Source organism: Phacochoerus africanus, chromosome 11, assembly GCF_016906955.1.
Source record: "Phacochoerus africanus isolate WHEZ1 chromosome 11, ROS_Pafr_v1, whole genome shotgun sequence".
Classification (NCBI taxonomy): domain Eukaryota; kingdom Metazoa; phylum Chordata; class Mammalia; order Artiodactyla; family Suidae; genus Phacochoerus; species Phacochoerus africanus.
Genome location: NC_062554.1, coordinates 131,872,211 through 131,890,423, shown reverse-complemented (window position 1 = coordinate 131,890,423; position 18,213 = coordinate 131,872,211). Strand labels below are relative to the sequence as shown.

The following is an 18,213-nucleotide window of genomic DNA, read 5'->3' as shown; positions in this document are numbered from 1 at the left end:
CAAGTTTGGGAGCTACCATGGATTTCATTTCGGAGAGGCAGGCTCAGCCCAGCTGGGTGTTGCTAGACAAAGGGGCTTTTGTCTTCACTGACTTCCCAGCTCTAGCTACTGCATTACCCTTGGCTGCTTGACACCCTGCCAAGGCGCTAGAGTCCTGGGGACATGGCCTCTTGTGTGTGTTCTTCCTGACAGGCCCCTGTGATGGGCATGGGCAGAGGGCATTGACATTCAGGTCAAAATTCCTTCATGGGAAAGTACACAAGGCACACATATATGCCCTTGGGGCTCCAAGGGCTTTTTTCCATTCTGAAAAAAATCTCTGTCCCTCTGTCCTGTCCCATCCATCCATCTATCCATCCATCCATCCATCCATCCATCCAGTGATACTGAGCACCTCTTGCCCTCATCTTTCTACATCTGGCATAGGGATGGGGAATTTGGAGTTCTAGAATTTAGAGGGAAAAGGATGAGTCAGGGTGGATGACCAACAGATGATGGAAATTGATACTATGTCCATGATAAATATCATAAAACAGACCAGAGGCCATATGTAGCCACAGAAGTTTCACTGATGTCTGCTGAAAGTCTTATTTCAGCTAAGATAGAGGCCTGATATGTTCTGAGTCTTTCCTCTCGAGGTTGTGGGAGGTGACAAACAAATGCTATGCTGGTCCAAATTCTAATCAAAAAATGATAGTAGCAGTTCCCGTCATGGCTCAGTGGTTAACGAATCCAACTAGGAACGATGAGGTTGCAGGTTCAATCCCTGGCCTTGCTCAGTGGGTTAAGGATACAGCATTGCAATGAGCTGTGGTGTAGGTTGCAGACGCCGCTTGGATCCCTTGTTGCTGTGGTGTAGGCCGGTGGCTACAGCTCCGATTCGACCCCTGGCCTGGGAACCTCCACATGCCACGGGTGCGGCCCTAAAAAGACGAAAGACAAAAAAAAAAAAAAAAAGATATCAGGCATGAGTAGAAATCATGAACTTGAGAAGGAAACTTTCATGTTCTCTGACTCGTCCATCCTTTAAATGTTGCTAAACCTCAGCACTACTGACACCCTTCGTTGTGGGGGGAAGGGGGCTGTTCTGTACATTGTAGGGTGTTGAGCAGCATCTCTGGACTCCACCTGGTAGGTGCCAGGAGCACCTGCTGCTCCAAATCATGACAGTCACAAATGTCTCTAGGCGTTGCCACGTACCCCCCTCGAGACAAAGCTGCCCCTCTCTGAGAACAGCCAGCCTGCGGTCCTGTTGAAGGGCTTTATCCTGCCGACTTGCATTTCTTACCTTTGTGCATCCTGTTTCCTCTGGATTGTGCCTCACCCCTTTGCTACCTGGTCCTCACTCACGCATCATCTCCAAACCCGGTGTCTCCTATCATAGAAACATTGCCTGGGGCTCTAAATCGGGCTTAGTGCTTAAAGTTCCCGACACTTCCCTTCGTCTCTTTTTATCTCCCTCCGCAAATGCAGCTTTCAGGGAATGCGTTTCTATGCCCACGGCCATATGGAGCACAAGGGACACAGTAGTGAACCAGACAGACAAGGTCCCTGTCCCAGTGTCACCTAGCAGGGACAGACCGACAGCAGACGAATGAAGAAACATAACAGTCACAGATTGAGCTAAATGATGTGAGGGAAATGAGCAGGGTAATGTGTAGTGATGCTTTGGATCGATCTGGTCCCCTCTTGTGATAAATAGATGTGCAGTTTTATCTCGTGATAACCATCTTCCACCTGCCTGCAAGTCCCACAAGGGCAGGGCTGGATTTAATCAGTCCTGTATCTTCAGTGTCTGGGACAGAGTAGGTGAGAGTTTTGCTAATTTAGCCGCAGGAAAGAGTGAATAACACCGTGCCAGGTTGCACCATTGGTGTAAAACGCATTGGTCCTAAGTGCACCTAGTTTGATGAGCAGATGAATGTTGCATGGGGGCAGTGTTGCTGTTCTGAGCAGGGAGAAACCACCGTGGGCACAAGCCATCATGTGCTGCCGCTGCGGGGGGAGGCTGACCTTTAACGGAGCTCCGCAGGATGGGTGAGCTTTGGCAAGGTCATTGCTAGAAAAGATGCTCTTCCCCAGGGGTCCACTGTGCTTGGAAAGGCAGTGGGCACATTAGGGCGATGGTAGCCCAGGGGAGGCTCCCTTAGGACCATGAAAGGGTGCTGGGCCTGCCACAGTCCTCCAGCTGTTGATGATGAGTTTGGAGGACTGCAGCCCCAAACGGGAGTGGCTTTTGGTCTTGTGACTGCTTTGGCGTCAAGCTGCCCACTTTTGCCGAGATGCCAGATGCGGTGGGGGAGCGTGTGTGGGTGCAGCTCTCAAGGACTGTTCAGATTCCATATGCTGTGGCATTTGCCTCCTGATTTGTATGTCTGCTCGTCCTGCCACAGGCTTTGGTGGCTTCCGGGAGCGTGTGTGTGGCCAGGGAAGGGTCGAGCCCAAGGCTTTCTAGTCTTGGCCGCCTGTTTGGTGGTTCCCTTCTCTTTTTTCTTGCCTCATGTTCTTCCGCAATGTCCCAAGGAGATAAAGGGAATGTTTTAGTGGCCGTGTTCCTTGTTTGATGTTTCTAGATGGTAGACCCTGAATCATACTGACATGAATGAAACTTTGTGTTGGGTTGTATTGTCATAAATTTTTTTTTCCCTTTTATTTCTGATTTAAGGTAGTTGGCATGATGGAAAGTGCACAGGTTTGGAGTTGGGCAGACTTTCTTTCAAAATGCAACTTGCTCCATTTAAGAAAATCAGTTACCTTATTTGGGCTTCAGTTTTATTTTTTTGGAATATAGGAATGGGAGGTCTCCTCGTGGAGAAAAGATGATGGATATAAAACACCCACCTTGGAGTTCCCGTCGTGGTTTGGTGGGAACGAACCTGACTAGTATCTATGAGGTGGTGGGTTTGATCCCTGGCCTTGCTCTGTGGGTTAAGGATCCGGTGAGCTGTGGCATAGGTTGCAGATGCAGCTTGGATCTGGGGTGGCTGTGGCTGGCAGTTGTAGCTCTGATTCAACCCCTAGCCTGGGAACTTCCATCTGCCATGGGCATGGCCCTCAAAAGACAAAAAACAAAAACACCCCCCAAAAAACACAAATAAACAACCAAACAACCCCCCCCCCAAAACAAACAAACAAACAAGAAAAACACCTAGCTTGTGTAATGCTTGGCACAGAATGGATCTCCAGTCCACACTTCTGTGGCCATTATTTGTCCTTCTGTGCATGGTGACATCTTTGTTTTAGAGTTAAGATTTATTGATGGTCCCTCTCGGGCAACGAGATAATGTTCTGTAGAGAAGCTTTTGAATCCAGAGGGGATGGATTATCCCTGAAAGGAGCTCCCCAAAGCCCAACGTATTATGAAGCATCTCACGTGTAATCAATTACTCATTCCTTTCCGGAGGACACCTCTTGCAGTGACTGTTCTGAAACTGGGGCCTACATGTAAATGAGATGTTCTTTCTGAAGTAGAATCAGCGAGGAATTTTCAGGGCCTGCCAGAAAATTAGAAAGAAACAGAGACCCCACAGAGAGCTCGATTGCTTATGTCTTTGGAGTGTTCCGAGAGAAGAGGTCATTTTGAAAAGCAAAGACAGTTTTTAGCTCAAATTTTGCCTGTAGAGCTGTTAACATTCAGCTCATTTATAAATTCCTTTGTATTGTGATACTTTCAAAGAAGTTTGAGCTCACATTTTGCCTATAAAACTGTTTAAATTTAGCTTATTTATAAATTCCTTTGTATTGTGATGCTTTCAGAAAAGTTCAGTCAGCTCCCTTTTGAGTCACCGAACCAATATTCATTGAGCGGCTACTGTGCAAGAGGCTTCCCAGCTGGGTGCTGGGTGCTGGGGGGCTGTGACCTTCCAGGCTCAGTCTGTCCTTCCTGGGCTCTGAATGCAGGGGTTGGTGATGCTAAGACAGAGGGAACGATGCAGGCAGAAACAGCAGGTGCACGAAACCCAGGCTCAGTGGAACTGGAGCCAGAGGAACTGGGGAAAGAGGGGTGAGAGGAGCAGCGTGCGTAAGGACTGGATTAGGGAGAAAGTGTCGGTCAGCCTGGCTGGGAGGATGCTGAGAGGAAGCGCAGACACAGGAAAGACAGAGGCTGGATCCTAAAGGCCACTGGGTGCCGTACGTGGAGTCTGGACTTTATTTGGAAGGCAGGGGACGGTCCCTGAAGGGGTTCAGCCATTTCTTCTGCGGGCTCTTTCAGGAGCCTGGGAACTTCCCTGCCTTGCCCACCTCTCCTGTGCTTCCCGTCCCCCCCCCCACCAGATTTGGGCATCCCTGGAATGTGCATCTCATACCGTTGCTTGAAACCCTTAGTGGCTCCTATTTCCTACCATATGAAGCCCAGACGCTGTGGCTGACATTTGGCCCCATTTGGCCCCTGGCCCTACCTTGTTTTAGCTCCTCAGCAACTGGTAGTGACCCTGTGCTACTACGCCATTCCCCAAGGGTGCCTCGATGTTTCCAAACCCTGAGCCTCATGCAGAATGATGGGCACATCTGCTGCTCAAGGAACAGCCCGCTGGAACTTTGCCTGCTGCCTCTCCCGGGCTCCCCCCAGCTGGCATCAATTTCTCCCTCCTATGAGCTCCATACTTTGGATTCCTTCTCACACCTGTGTTATGCAGCAGTTACCTGTTTATTTTTATTTATTTTTTAATTTTTTGTCTTTTGAGGGCCGCACCTGCGGCATATGGAAGTTCCCAGGCTATGGGTTGAATCGGAGCTGTAGCTGCCGGCCTACACCACAGCAACACCAGATTCGAGCTGCATTTGCAACCTACCCCACAGCTCAGGGCAATGCTGGATCCTTAACCCACTGAGCAAGGCCAGGGATTGACCCTGAATCCTCATAGATGCTAGTCGGGTTTTTAACCTCTGGAGCCACAACAGGAACTCCCATGGCAGTTACCTATTCACCTCTGCCTCCCCTGTCTGGCATCCAGCAGTGGCTGTTGGATGAAGGTGGACTTGCCCACCTGGTTGGGGACTTACCATGGAGGAGCATCGGTCCCTTGGCAACGTTTGCCTTGTTTCACGTGTCTAAGCTCTGGCAGGTTAGAGAGTTTCAGCCTTACCTCATCTTCCTTAAGCCACAGCTCCTCGAAGATGACTCCCTCATCTGATGGGAGCAGATGAATAAGCTGCTTGGCTGTGAGAATTTTCAGCCTGTCTTTATTAACAGAAAATTGGATTTTATGCAGCTTTGCTCCATCACAGGCTGCTCAGCAGAGGCAGATTCTTGCGTCCTGTGCCAGCCTCCCCCCGACCCCCCCTCCAAATGGCAGGGGCAGGACAGCCACAGACTAGTCACGGAAGGTTCCCGAGGACTCCTTGGGTTTGAGTCCTTCTTGTTAAGCACAAAGAACTCCTGCTCTTAACTTCTCAGTACATTGTCTCTTGTCTAGTCTCAACCCTGTCGGATATCCTTCTTGGTAGGGAGGAGGTTTGTAAGGAGGCAGGAGGAAAAGGAGGTGGGAGTGATTTCCTGGGGAGGGCGGGGAAGGGAAGCTTGGCGCCTCATGTAAAACCAAGATCTGCAATGCAGATGGTTAAACACCAGACCTGCGTATTAGCTCAGCCCCTACATCCCACGCTCTGCCCGCCTCTGTCTTCTATATCGACTAGCTCAGGGTGAAAATATCGATTTCGCTGTAAAGGTCTTTGAAGGAACCCGGGGAAGACAAGGTGAGGTTAAAACCAAGGGCTTAGCCTGCGGAACTGAAAGATCAGCTGTGTGTGTGTGTGTGTGTGTAGCAGAGGGACTGAGAGAGGGTCCCCATAAATACTTAGTAAGATCTTTTTAGGGCTGCATCCACAGCATATGGAGGTTCCTGGGCTAGGGGTCACATCGGAGCGGTAGCTGCCAGTCTGTACCACAGCCATAGCAACACCTGATGCAAGCTGCATCTGTCACCTGTGCCATAGCTGCGGCCACACCGGATCCAAAGCCGAGGATCGAACCCGCATCCTCGGAGACACTCTGTCTGAGCCACTGAGCCCAGCAGGAACTCCTTAGTAAGATCTTTAGGTGGTAATACAGGTTTAGAGTGGTGAGAAATTTTTCAGCCACAAACCAGTCAGTTTGCAAGGAGTTCTTTGCTTACCAGCTGCTTTGCTGTGGAGCTGTGGGCTAAGGGAAGGTAGAAGCACAGTTTCTCTCAGGAAGTTTACTCCACCTGAGAATGCCAGGCTGCCACGTGGCTGGAATAGCGACGATGCTGAGATTAGTGAATGAAGGGTGAGAGCATCAGTCAAGCTGAAGAGGTAGCAGGCGTACAGAGCCAGGACAGCCGGCCCTATTTGTGTGTCCTGCCTGAAAATCGGCACGTGCATTACATGCGTGAGTATTGCCATTTATGTGAGTATTTCTGGCTGATGTAGCCAAAAGTTGCTGGGGCAATTTCCAATCTTGAAATGACCAAGTTTCTAATATATATACATATATACATATATATGGTTTTTTTTTTTTTTTTTGGTCTTTTTAGGGCCACACCCACGGCATGTGGAGGTTCCCAGGCTAGGGGTTGAATCGGAGCTGTAGCCACCAGCCTGCGCCACAGTCACAGCAACATGGTATCCAAGCTGCGTCTGCCACCTACACCACAGTTCATGGCAACACTGAATCTCTGACCCACTGAGCAGGGCCAGGGATCAAACCTGTGTCCTCATGGATACCAGTTGGGTTCATTAACCACTGAGCCAGGATGGGAATTCCCAAGTTTCTAGTCTTGAAGGCTCCCCTGGGGATGTGGGTCTGAGCTGAACCTTGAATAGAAGGATGGTATTTTGAAGTGACTCTCGTCTGTCTGGTTGTTGAACAAAAATTGAATTCTTGGATTTTACATTTGGTAGCTTCTGGTACCTGGCAGTGGGTAGGAGGCTCCCCAGCCTCACTGCCAAGTGGTACGTTGTAGAGGAAGAGTCCAGATTCTGCCAGGTGTGCAGACATTTTTGAATATGTAGGTAGAACATCTACCACTGAACCTGTTCTGTCTTTAGCTTCTTCAGCAAGCACCTTGCAGGAAGGATTCATCTGAGGCTGAGGCAGTTCTATTCTGTGCATTGGAGCAGACACCCTGCTAGTCTGATGGGGGGATAGAACCTTTGAAGGGAAGAGACACAGAAGCACAGGAGTGCTGGAAGCAGGGCTCTTCTCACTGAAGCTCTGGGCGCCTGCTCCAGGGATTCTTATGCCTCATCTTTTTTTTTTTTTTTTTCCTTTTGGCCATGGCATGCAGAGATTCCCAGATCAGGGATTGAACCCCTGCCATAGCTGCAACCTGAGCAACAGGAATGACAAGGGAACCTTAACTCACCGAGCCACCAGGGAACTCAATTTTATGCCTCTTATGCGTCATATTATCCATCTTATGCCTCATCCTTAGGGTATTGGAGGCTGAGAACATGTCTAGCCCATCACTTCCTTCATTTGTAAATTGCTTATTCTAACATCTTTATTGCTAATAAGCTCTCAGGTGCAGCTTTAGGTACCAATATTGAAATAATTTGAATTGCAGCCATGTCTAAAACTGGATTTCTGACTGGGACCCTTCAGATGCTATCTCATTCCTCCTGGAATGTGGGTTCTGCATTTGGGCACTTTCATTGTTAAGAACAGTCCCTCCAGATAGATGAGGTTGTTTATGCAACCTATCTTGTGTAAGTGCTCCAACAGATAGGATTCTGAGAATGGAGGGGGCAGAGTTCAGCAGTGGCTTGGAGCTGAAATTTGGGGGGAGAGGTGGGGAAATGGCAAGGAGGGGAAACGTTTCCTTCTCCCAGAACATTCCCTAAAAGCAGCACCTGTCACCATTCTTTAAAAGGTTATTACCTTTCAAAATCATGACATGACAGTTGCTATGTCTGTTAAAAAGAAATTAGTAGCAGCTGCAGGATAAGAGTGAGATCGTGGGCCCGTGGGAGATGTGAAGGGTGGTGTCTTCGTAGCTGCTGAAAAGTTCAAGGTGGGTGAGGGTTCGTTATTCCATCATAATTTCACTCCTAGGTTTCAGGAAGGCAGTTCTCTCACTAAATATGATCACACCTGTAGATGTATTAGGCAAGCAGTAGAAACCAATTCCACTGAGCCGTTTGGGTGTTTCGTGGGCAGGATGAAATCCTTTTACGAAGTGCTTTGTCATTTAGGAAGGTGATACTACTACCATGCATGAAAAGTTCTGAACAATCCCTGCATCAGGTAACCAGAAGTTCTTCAATTCATAGCCATCACTAAGGATATATGTTCTTAAACACATACAAATCCGCTATTTATAGCTGTCACTAAGGGTGTATGCTTTTAGCACTTCTAGATTCTTGACTGGTGATCACATGGGGTGTGTTCTGAGGGGGAAACTTTCATGTTTTTAGGTTTGGCTGGCATTTCTGTTACACTAGTGCAAAAAGAGCAGTTCAGGAAGAAAACCAGTGAAAACTACAAACTCTCTACATTACTATAAAATCAGAAAAACATCAGTGTAGTGCAGGACCACACAGTGGAGTAACTTCTCATAAGAAATAGCATCTTTTGTTACAACAATGAAGCTTAGTCCTGCCAAAGCAAGACCTCAAAAAATTGGTAGGACACTCAGAAGTGTTTCTCTCCACGGAAATCTTTAGTAAAAGGCGAAAGATTTATGCGATCTGAAGAGAAACAAGAGTATGTTTTATGTTGGCCAAGCTCATTCCTTCTGTAACTGCAACTCCTATTACACTGATGGTGGCTCATTGTCCCCATGAGCTACTTTCTGTCTCAAGTTTGTACAAAGAATTTTTCAGCAAACTTCTTATGGTTAGGAACAATGAGTTGAAAGAGATATAGTTTTTAAACTTGAAAGAACTAGTTGGACGCTATGCAGGGTACTATGGGTATGCAAATGAGGAGTCTGAGTCATCAACTGAGGTTCTGCCAATACTTTGGTATTCACAGCACCTCTGAAGCCACCATTAGGGGGCGTAGCAGAGGTCCCTGGAGACTGGGCTCTAAACCCTACAGAAACTGCAGTCTTTATTTATTGTATATTGTATCTTGGATTTTGAGTACAGTTCTGTTCCCTTCCTTTCCCTAACTACCAGCACAATTAATACAGAACCTTAAAGAACTCCCTTGCTATCTCTTTCTACTCGCACCCATCCTGCTCTCCCCATCCCTAACCAGTGCAAGCCAGGGTTTTTGTTTTCCATCTCATTATTTTGTCATTTGAGGATGTTATATAAATGGAATTGCACAGTATGTAACCGTCTGAGACAGACTCCTCCTCCTTCCCAGCATAATGCCCTCGAGATCTCCAAGTTGTGTGTGTCAGTAGTTTATTCCTTTTCTTTGCAAGGTCATTAGTTCATGATATGGATGGACTTTAGTTTGTGTAACCATTTGACCATCAAAGGACATTTCTATTGTTTCTAGTTTTTTGGCTTTTATAGATAAATCCGAGGTGAATGTTTGGGTATAGATTTTCATGTGAACCTAAGTTTTATTTTCTCAGGATCGATACCCCAGGAGTTTGATTAGCTGTATGAACTGTTTTCCAAAATGGCTCTACCATTGGACATTCCCACCAACACCATTTGAGATAATGCAGTTTCTCTGCATACTTGCCAGCATCTGGAATTGTGAACATTTTAAGCTTCAGCTGTTCTGATAGGTGTATAGTGCTATCTCGTCATGGTTTTAATTTGCATTTCCCTGATGGATAAAGGTGTTGAACTTATTTGCATGTGCTTATTTGTCGTCTCCATAGCCTCTCTGGTGAAATTCCATACATGTCTTTTGCCGTTTTCTACTTGGATTGTTTATTTTTACTATTGAGTTCAGAGAGTTCTTTATATAGTCTAGTTACTAGTCCTTTGTCAGATAGATGGTTTGCAAATATTTCTTAGTAATTTGACTTTTCATCCTCTTATTATGGTCTTTTACAGAAATCCAGTTTATTTATTTTTCTCTTAAGGGTTGTGCTTTTGGTGTCATATCTGAGTACTCTTGGCCTAGTTGTATTTTTTTTCCCAAAAGTTTCATAGTTTTGCCTGTTACATTTAAATCTATGATCCCCTTTGAGTTAATTTTATGTTAATTTAGGTAAAGGTGTATTATTATTTTGCTTATGGATGTCCAGTTGGCATTTAAAAAAGTCATAGGCTATACGCTATAGCACCCTTTGTTGAAAAGACTGTTCTTCCTCCATTGAATTGTTTGGCACCTTTGTCATAAATCAATTGGCCAAACTTGCGTGGCTGTATTTCTGTGTTCTCATTTCTGTTCCATGGATCTGTGTATCTGTCTTTCCATCAGTACCACATTTTCTTGATGACTGATAAGTCTTAAAATTGAGGAATCTAACTTTATTATTTTTTTCAAAAATACTTTAGCTCCTTTGTTTCCTTTGCCTTTCCAAATACATTTTAGAATAAGCTTTTCTATATCGACAGAATATTTTGCTGGGATTTTGATAGGAATTCTGTTGAACATAAGATCAGTTGATGTTTTAACTATGTTGAATTTTCCAGTCCATGAACACAATATAGCTTTAGATTTATTTACATCTTTTTTTCTTTATTTCATTAGTGTTTTGTTGTTAGCATACATATCCTATATATATATATCTTGTTAGATTTATACCTAAGTGGGTTTTTTTTTGAGCAATTATAAATGGTTTTACATTTTAAATTTCAATTTCCACACGTTCATTGCTAGTGACTTTTATATATGTTGATCTTATAACCTATGACTTTTCTAGATTCCTTTATTCCTTATTGGAAGATTTTTTTGGAATAGATGTTGAGTTTTTCCTACATAGACAGTCATGTCGTCTGTAAATCAAGACAGTGTCATTTCTTCCTTTTCAATCTATACAATCCTTACCTTTTTTTCTTATTGTACTGGCTAGGATTTCCAGCGTTACACTGAATGAGAATTACGAGAGTGAACATCCTGGGTTTTTCCCCAGTCTTAACCATTTGGTATGAAGTTTCTGGAGGGGTTTTTGTAGATGTTCTTAATTGAGTTGAGGAACTTTTCCTCTACTCCTAGTTTTTTGCGATTTATGTATGAGTATTGAATTTTGTCAACTGTTTTTCCTGCATCAGTTGATATGATCATGCATTTTTTTCTTCTTTAATTAAGAGTATGTTAATATGTTGTTGGATTACTTTGATTTTTGAGTATTGAACCAGCTTGTATCCCTGGGATAAACTCCTCTTGATTGTGAGAATATATATATATATATATATATATATATATATATATATATATACATATATATATATATATATATATATACACATACATACACATACACACATTAGACTGCAGTTTTTTTTCCCCCCTCTCTTTTTGAGTACTGTTTATGGCTGATTTTGATTGATTATATATGGTCATGTATTTTTAATTTCACATTTTATGTATGTATTGCTAGATTTATAAGATGAGCTGGGGGAGTTATTTCTCCTCTTTTCTCAAAGAGAGTATCTTTAGATGCTGGGTAGAATTCTGTGGTGAAACCACTTGAGAATGGAGATTTCTTTTTAAGGAGTTCAAAACTATGAATTAATTTGATGAATAAAATGGTATATTTTTATTGGGTGAATTTTGGTAGTTTGTGCTTTTCGAGGAATTAGGCCATTTTATCTAAGTTGTCAAATTTATGTATATAAAATTTTTCTTGGTATCACTTATTATCCCATAATGTCTTTGGAGGGTCTTGTGCTAGCCCCCTTTTAGTCTTTATTTTGGTAAGTTGGGTCATCTTCTCTTTTATTCTTTGTTGTCTAGAAATTTGTAAACTTATTGATTTTTACAAAGAATAAGCTTTTTGTTTCGTGGGCTTTTCCCTATTTTTCTGCATTTGATTTCATTGATTTCTTGGCTTTCTTTTTTAGGGTAGCACCTGTGGCATATGGAAGTTCCCAGGCTAGGGGATCAAATCTAAGCTATTGCTGCCGGCCTACACCATAGCCACAGCAACATGGTATCTGCGGTAGCTCACAGCAATGCTGGATCCTTAACCCAATGAGCAAGGCTGGGGATGGAACCCATATCCTCATGGATCCTAGTCAGATTCATCTCTGGTGAGCCATAACGGGGACTCCTGATATCATTGATTTCTGGTCTTTATTTACCCCTTCCTGCTTGGTCTGGGTGTATTTGGCTCTTCCTTTTCTAGTTTCTTGAGGTGGTAGCTTCGAGTTTTGAGGTCGTTACTCTGATGTAACTGTTTGTATTTTTCTTCAAGCAATACTTTAGCTACACATTTTTTTTTTTTTTGTCTTTTTGTTATTTCTTGGGCCATGCCTGTGGCATATGGAGGTTCCCAGGCTAGGGGTCGAATCGGAGCTGTAGCCACCGGCCTACGCCAGAGCCACAGCAACGCGGGATCCGAGCCGCATCTGCAACCTACACCACAGCTCACGGCAACGCCGGATCCTTAACCCACTGAGCAAGGGCAGGGATCGAACCCGCAACCTCATGGTTCCTAGTCGGATTCATCAACCACTGTGCCACGATGGGAACTCCCTTAGCTACACATTTTGATAAACTACATTTTCATTTTTTATTCGGTTCTACTTGTTTTTTAATTTTCCTCACGACTTCTTCTTTGACTCGAGCATTATTTAGAGAAGTGTTTGGAGATTTTCCTCTTACCTTTCTGGTATTGACTTCTAGTTAGAATCCATCGCTGTCAGAGAATACACCGTGTATGAAGCAGTTCTTTTACATTTGTTGGGATTTGTTTTATGGCCCAGGATATAGTCTATCTTAATGAATGTTCCATGAGAACTTGAAAAGAATATCTATTCTGATGTTTTCCAATGGCAGGTTCTATGAATGTTGATTAGGTCCTATTGGTTGGTAGTGGTAAGTTTTTTTGTATCCTTAATGATTTTCTGTCCAGTAGTTTTATCAATTGCTGAGAGAGAGGTGTTAAAAGTCTCCAACTATAGTTATGGATTTGTTTATTTTCTATCAATTCTATCAGTGTTTGCTTCATATATTGACAGCTCTGTTGTTTGGTGCATGCATGTTTAGGATTGTTATGTCTTCTTGGTGGGTTGACTCTTTTATCATTATTTAATGATCCTTTTTGACTCTGGTGATTTTCTTTCATGAAACCTACTCTATCAGATATTCATATAGTCACTGCTACTTTCTTTTGATTGATGTCTGTAGGCATATCCTTTGTTAGCCTTTTATTTTCAAAATACCTATATTGTTATTTTGAAGTGAATTTCTTACAGACAGCATAGGATTGGATTGTGTCTTAAAAATCTATTCTGCCAATATCTGTCTTTGTTTGTTTTTTTAAGGGCCTCATATGATAGTTCCTAGACTAGGGGTCTAATCAGGGCTGCAGCTGCTGGCCATAGCCCCAGCCACGGGCACATAGGATCTGAGCCACATCTGTGACCTACACCACAGCTCATGGCAAGGCCAAATCTATAACCCACTGAGGGAGGCCAGGGATCAAACCCTCATCCTCATGGATACTTGTTGGGTTCATTACTACTAAGCCACAGCAGGAACTCCCAATGTCTTTCTATTAATTGGTATACTTAATTTGATTGGATTCAGATTCTTGAATCTGTAGGTTTATTCATTCTGCCCAATTTGGACATTTTTTATCATTTCTTTTTTCCATCCCCGCATTTTTCTTCTTTCTTTCTAGTATTCCAATGACATGAATGTTAGACCTTTTATAACTGTGCTACAGGTCCTGAGGCTCTGTTAATTTCTTCAGCCCATTTTTCTCTATTATTCAGATTGTATAATTTCTATTGACATGTCTGTAAGTTCAGTGATTCTTTCCTGTGTCATCTACCTCTGCTATTAAGCTCATCCAGTGAGTTATTTTATTTTGCTTATTTTTTTTCCCTCAAGTCCCCTGGTCAGTCTGCTGCCTTCTTTCCATCTTTCAGAATCTTCTTATAGTTTATTTTATAATTACACCCAGGGTTTTTAGCTCTCCTTAGTGGGAGGGTTATGGAAGAAATGTCTTTATTGTATCTTGCCTAAGAGATGCAATAAGAGAACCTGAAGATACAATAAGAGAACTAGAAGTCTCTGTTCAAGTATTTAAAATATTTCAGCCATCATAAAAAAAGATAAGTCATCTTAATAACAAGTTTCTGCAGAGGCAATGCACTGTGGGGGACTGGTTGGTGGGAATGTGCTCAGAAAATGCTGTGAGCCTTGGACTCTGTTCTTGTTTGTCTCTGTTTCCAGTCTTGGAGGCACCTCAGCTGCTATGATAGCTGGCCATGCTCAGGGATGCTTTGGGAGGGAACACTATAGAAAACCTCACTTCTCCTGCGTGTTTCTCCTCACTCTCAGGCTACCGCTGTGCTTACAATACTTCTGACACCAGTTGTGTGCAGGGTTTCCCCACACCAAGCAATTCTGCAATACCGATTGGGTGTCCTACAGTTTAACTCAATTCTGACGTTATCTACCAGGAGATAGCATCAGATCCCACAGGTTGAGGCCTCAATTCCACAAGACTGCTCCCCCTACCTTCCTTAAGATGCCAGTTACACGCCTAATTTGTTACCTGTGTTTCTGACCAGTTGGCTTTAAATCAGAGATTCCCACCACCCCTTCCTCAGGTTCAATTAAAACTTGCTAGAGCTGCCCACAGAACTTAGGAAAACAGTTTCCTTACTGTTTTCTGTTTTGTTATAAAAGGATACAGTAAAAGATACAAATGATCATCCAGGCGGAAGAGACGTGTAGGGCAAGATTTGTGGAAGGGGCACAGAGTTGTCACACTGTCCAAGACCACGCCCCAGCACTTCCCCATGTTCACCAACCCCAAAGCTTTGGGTTGTACGTTGGGGGTTTTTATGGAGGCTTCCTCGCATAGGCAGGATCAATCACTAACTTCATTCCTAGGTGCTCTCCTGTCTCTGGACAATGGGGAGTGGAGCTGAAACTTCCAAGCGTCTAATCCTAGCGTGGTCTTCCTTGTGACCAGCACCATCCAGGAGCCCACCAAGAGTCACTGTATGAGGACAAAAGACAATGCTATCCCCTAGGAAATTCCAAGGGATCTAGGAGCCTCGTGTCTTGAGCCAGCATCAGAGACCGAGTACGCAAACAAAAGATGCCGGTAATGCTCTTATCACAGGAGATTCCAAGGGTTTTAGGAGTCCTGTGCCAGGGACCGTGGCCGTCAACAATATGCGTGCTTTCTCTTATTTCACAGGGAGGCCTCTCTTTGAGAGCGTGGGCAGTGACTTAATGGCTAAAGGGGATAGGCTGAAAAGATACATGGGAGAATCCGTCCACGTATTCTGATTGCCCACTTTTCTGGTCTTTCATGCAGTGTGTAACATTCAAGTTGAAAAATGGTATGTAGGATTATGAAGAGCTCCCCCCACCCCCAGCGGATGGATGGCAGAAACATCAGTCTTTCCCTTTTCTCTCTTGTATCCCTCTTAGCTTTCTTAATTGGCCTTCTGCCCTGGAAGACCTTCCGCATTTGGGGATTCCATCTGGGGTTCCCCTCTGCTAGTGTTTCTCACCACAGAGATGTGACATAGTAGTTTTTCTCGAATGTGTGAAGACGTCCTAAGAAGAAAGCGAATTCTCTGAGCGTGAGGGTGATTTTAGGAACCATAGTCTCCAGAGGGGTGGGGACCATTCTTTGTCTCCGTGTTACTGTGACTTTGTCTTTTTGGTATTCCAGAGAAGTGACGCTAATGAGACACACGATTTATTAGCATGGTTGGTAGCCGGGGAGTCTTATGGGCTTGTATAATTTGCTGTCCAGCCATCCCATTCGATTATATTTTTTGGTCGTGATCTGTATCTTATTTATCAGCTTGATTCTTTACAACTCATTTCCCCACATACCGTATAGAAAATGTGGGTAACGTTTTTTCCAGTTTGAGGGGTATGGGGAATATAATATAGTTTTTCATGCCTTTGAATTCATACTAGAACTTAATATTTCTTTAAAAAAACCAATTCTTCATTAGCTTCGGGAAGAAAGGGAGGCCTATGGAATAAAGTAGGGAGACCGAATCTCTACATGTTGGATCATGTGTATGCACACGTCGTGAATAATCTGGAGCAACTTGTAGCTAGAGGATGTTACTGAGTTTAGCTTAACAGTTGGGTTGAAGACATTCAGAGAATCCACCCATATTAATTAGGTCCCTTTGATGAATTAAGTCATCTTGAGAGGTTTTCTCTTTTCTTCTTCTGCGGAAAAGAGAAACCTCCTGCTCCTGTTGTATCCTGGACTGATTTGTGAGGCTTAGCTCTTAAGGGCTGGTTAAGAGCCGGGATGGTACATGGTAAACAGTACAGTGTAAACTAGTCCTGTTGATGGCTTTCCCACCCTTGCAAGCATCTTCTTCACGTGGGCGGGATGGTAAAGACATTTAACCAGATGTTATTTACAGAAAAAAAAATCTTTGGTTTGGGAAAACATTTTATCTTGAAGGACAGGTAGGTTGGGGAAAGAATGTTGTCTCTGGAAATCGTGAACAGTAAAATAACTTAGTTCAAATTATTTTAGAAGTAGCAATAATTTCAAAGCATTTGTTGAAAGATAAAACTCTTCCAGGAGGAGTTCCCATCATGGCTCAGTAGTTAATGAATCCGACTAGGAACCATGAGGTTGGAGGTTCAATCCCTGGCCTTGCTCAGTGGTTAAGGATCTGGCATGGCCATGAACTGTGGTGTAGGTCACAGACGTGGCTCAGATGTGGCATTGCTGTGGCTGTGGCATAGGCCAGCAGCTACAGCTCTGATTAGACCCCTAGCCTGGGAACCTCCATATGCTGCAGATGCAGCCCTAAAAAGACAAAAGACAAAAAGAAAGAAAGAAAACTTCCAATAATTGCTAAAGGAATCATTAGCCAGAGTTCATCCAGAGAGCAGGGCTTCTTCTGTGCAGAATCCCTACAAATTAGTGCTCCTTTTTTCTTTGGAGATTTATAGGCCCCTAAGGTGAGCCTCAGAATGTGCAGGGAAACATTTCTGGATTCTGGTATCTCGTAAAGGTTTTTCTCTGTCCACACTTTTGCTTGGTGTACTTGGAAATTAGGCGTTGTCTCAAAGGAAATAATATGCACATAATGCTGTTTAGGACATAGGAAAAATAAAAAGTGTTTATTATTTCTGTTGCATTTCTGTTTTGCAAAATGCTGGGCATGAGGGGAAGGAAAACAGTAAATATATTCAGCTCTCTTGTTTTTCTACATGAGGAAAAAATAATTATAGTAAGAAAAATACAGACTAGTGGGTAAGGTAGATCACTTGATCACTTTTTCCTCTCTTTTTTTTGGTTTTTTGCTTTTTAGGGCCGCACTTACAGCATATGGAGGTTCCCAGGCTAGGGGTTGAATCAAAGCCACAATTGCGGGCCTACACCACAGCAATGTGGGATCTGAGCCGCATCTGTGACCTACACCACAGCTCACAGCAATGCCAGATCCCCGACCCACTGAACGAGGCCAGGGATCGAGCCCTCATCCTCATGGGTACTAGTCGGATTTGTCTGTGCTCTGCCACAGTGGAAACTCCTGGGTAAGGTAGATCATCTTCCATTTGGTTTTGAAATTCATAAACAGATGCATGTGTGCATGTAAATCCATCACTGCCTTCATTATCCAGTTCTAGAATACTCCTTGGCCTGGCCTGTCTGGTGTTTTTCTCCATTTCATTTTTCTCCACTGAGTAGACTTACTTCAGAATAATGTCCTTCAAAGAATAATTTTCATAAGGTTTCTATTATAAAGCTAGAGCTGGATTGCAGTCAGAAGAAGCATTCTTTCTCAAATATGTTGATCAAGATTCCCCTGCGGACAACAGAATCCATTCTCGTTGGATTAAGCAGGAAGGGCTTTGTTGCAGGGATTTAAGGAGGTGTCAGAGTCGTTGAAAGGACTGTAGGGACAAGCACTCAGCAAGCTTCCTGGAGCAAGTCCCAGAGCCACCCCGTACAACTGTAGCTGCGGCACGGTTCTGGCTGAGGACATAGTGCTGTCGCGCACTAGCAAAAGCTGCCACACAAGGAGTCTCCACTGTGGCTGCTGCAGAAAACCAAGGGCCTTTGCCACCATTCTTTTGGAAGTCTCACAATCTTACTCTGGCGCTATGAAGAGGGGACAAGATGGGGGGACCAAGCCTAGATGGGCAAAGGCTCGTCCCTACCTGTGAAGTACGTCCAACACCGTGCACAGGGGGGAAACAGGTGTCAGCGC

At 44.0% G+C, this 18,213-nt stretch overlaps 1 protein-coding gene and 1 non-coding gene across 7 annotated transcripts in view; one reads left to right on the top strand and one right to left on the bottom strand.

Moving 5' to 3' along the window:
• HHAT (hedgehog acyltransferase) overlaps nt 1-18,213 on the top strand; it is a 316,237-nt gene that overhangs the window by 37,537 nt on the left and 260,487 nt on the right. The window lies entirely within an intron of this gene.
• LOC125112302 (U5 spliceosomal RNA) lies at nt 8,557-8,672 on the bottom strand. The gene has a single exon (XR_007131096.1). It is a non-coding gene; the product is annotated as a U5 spliceosomal RNA (small nuclear RNA).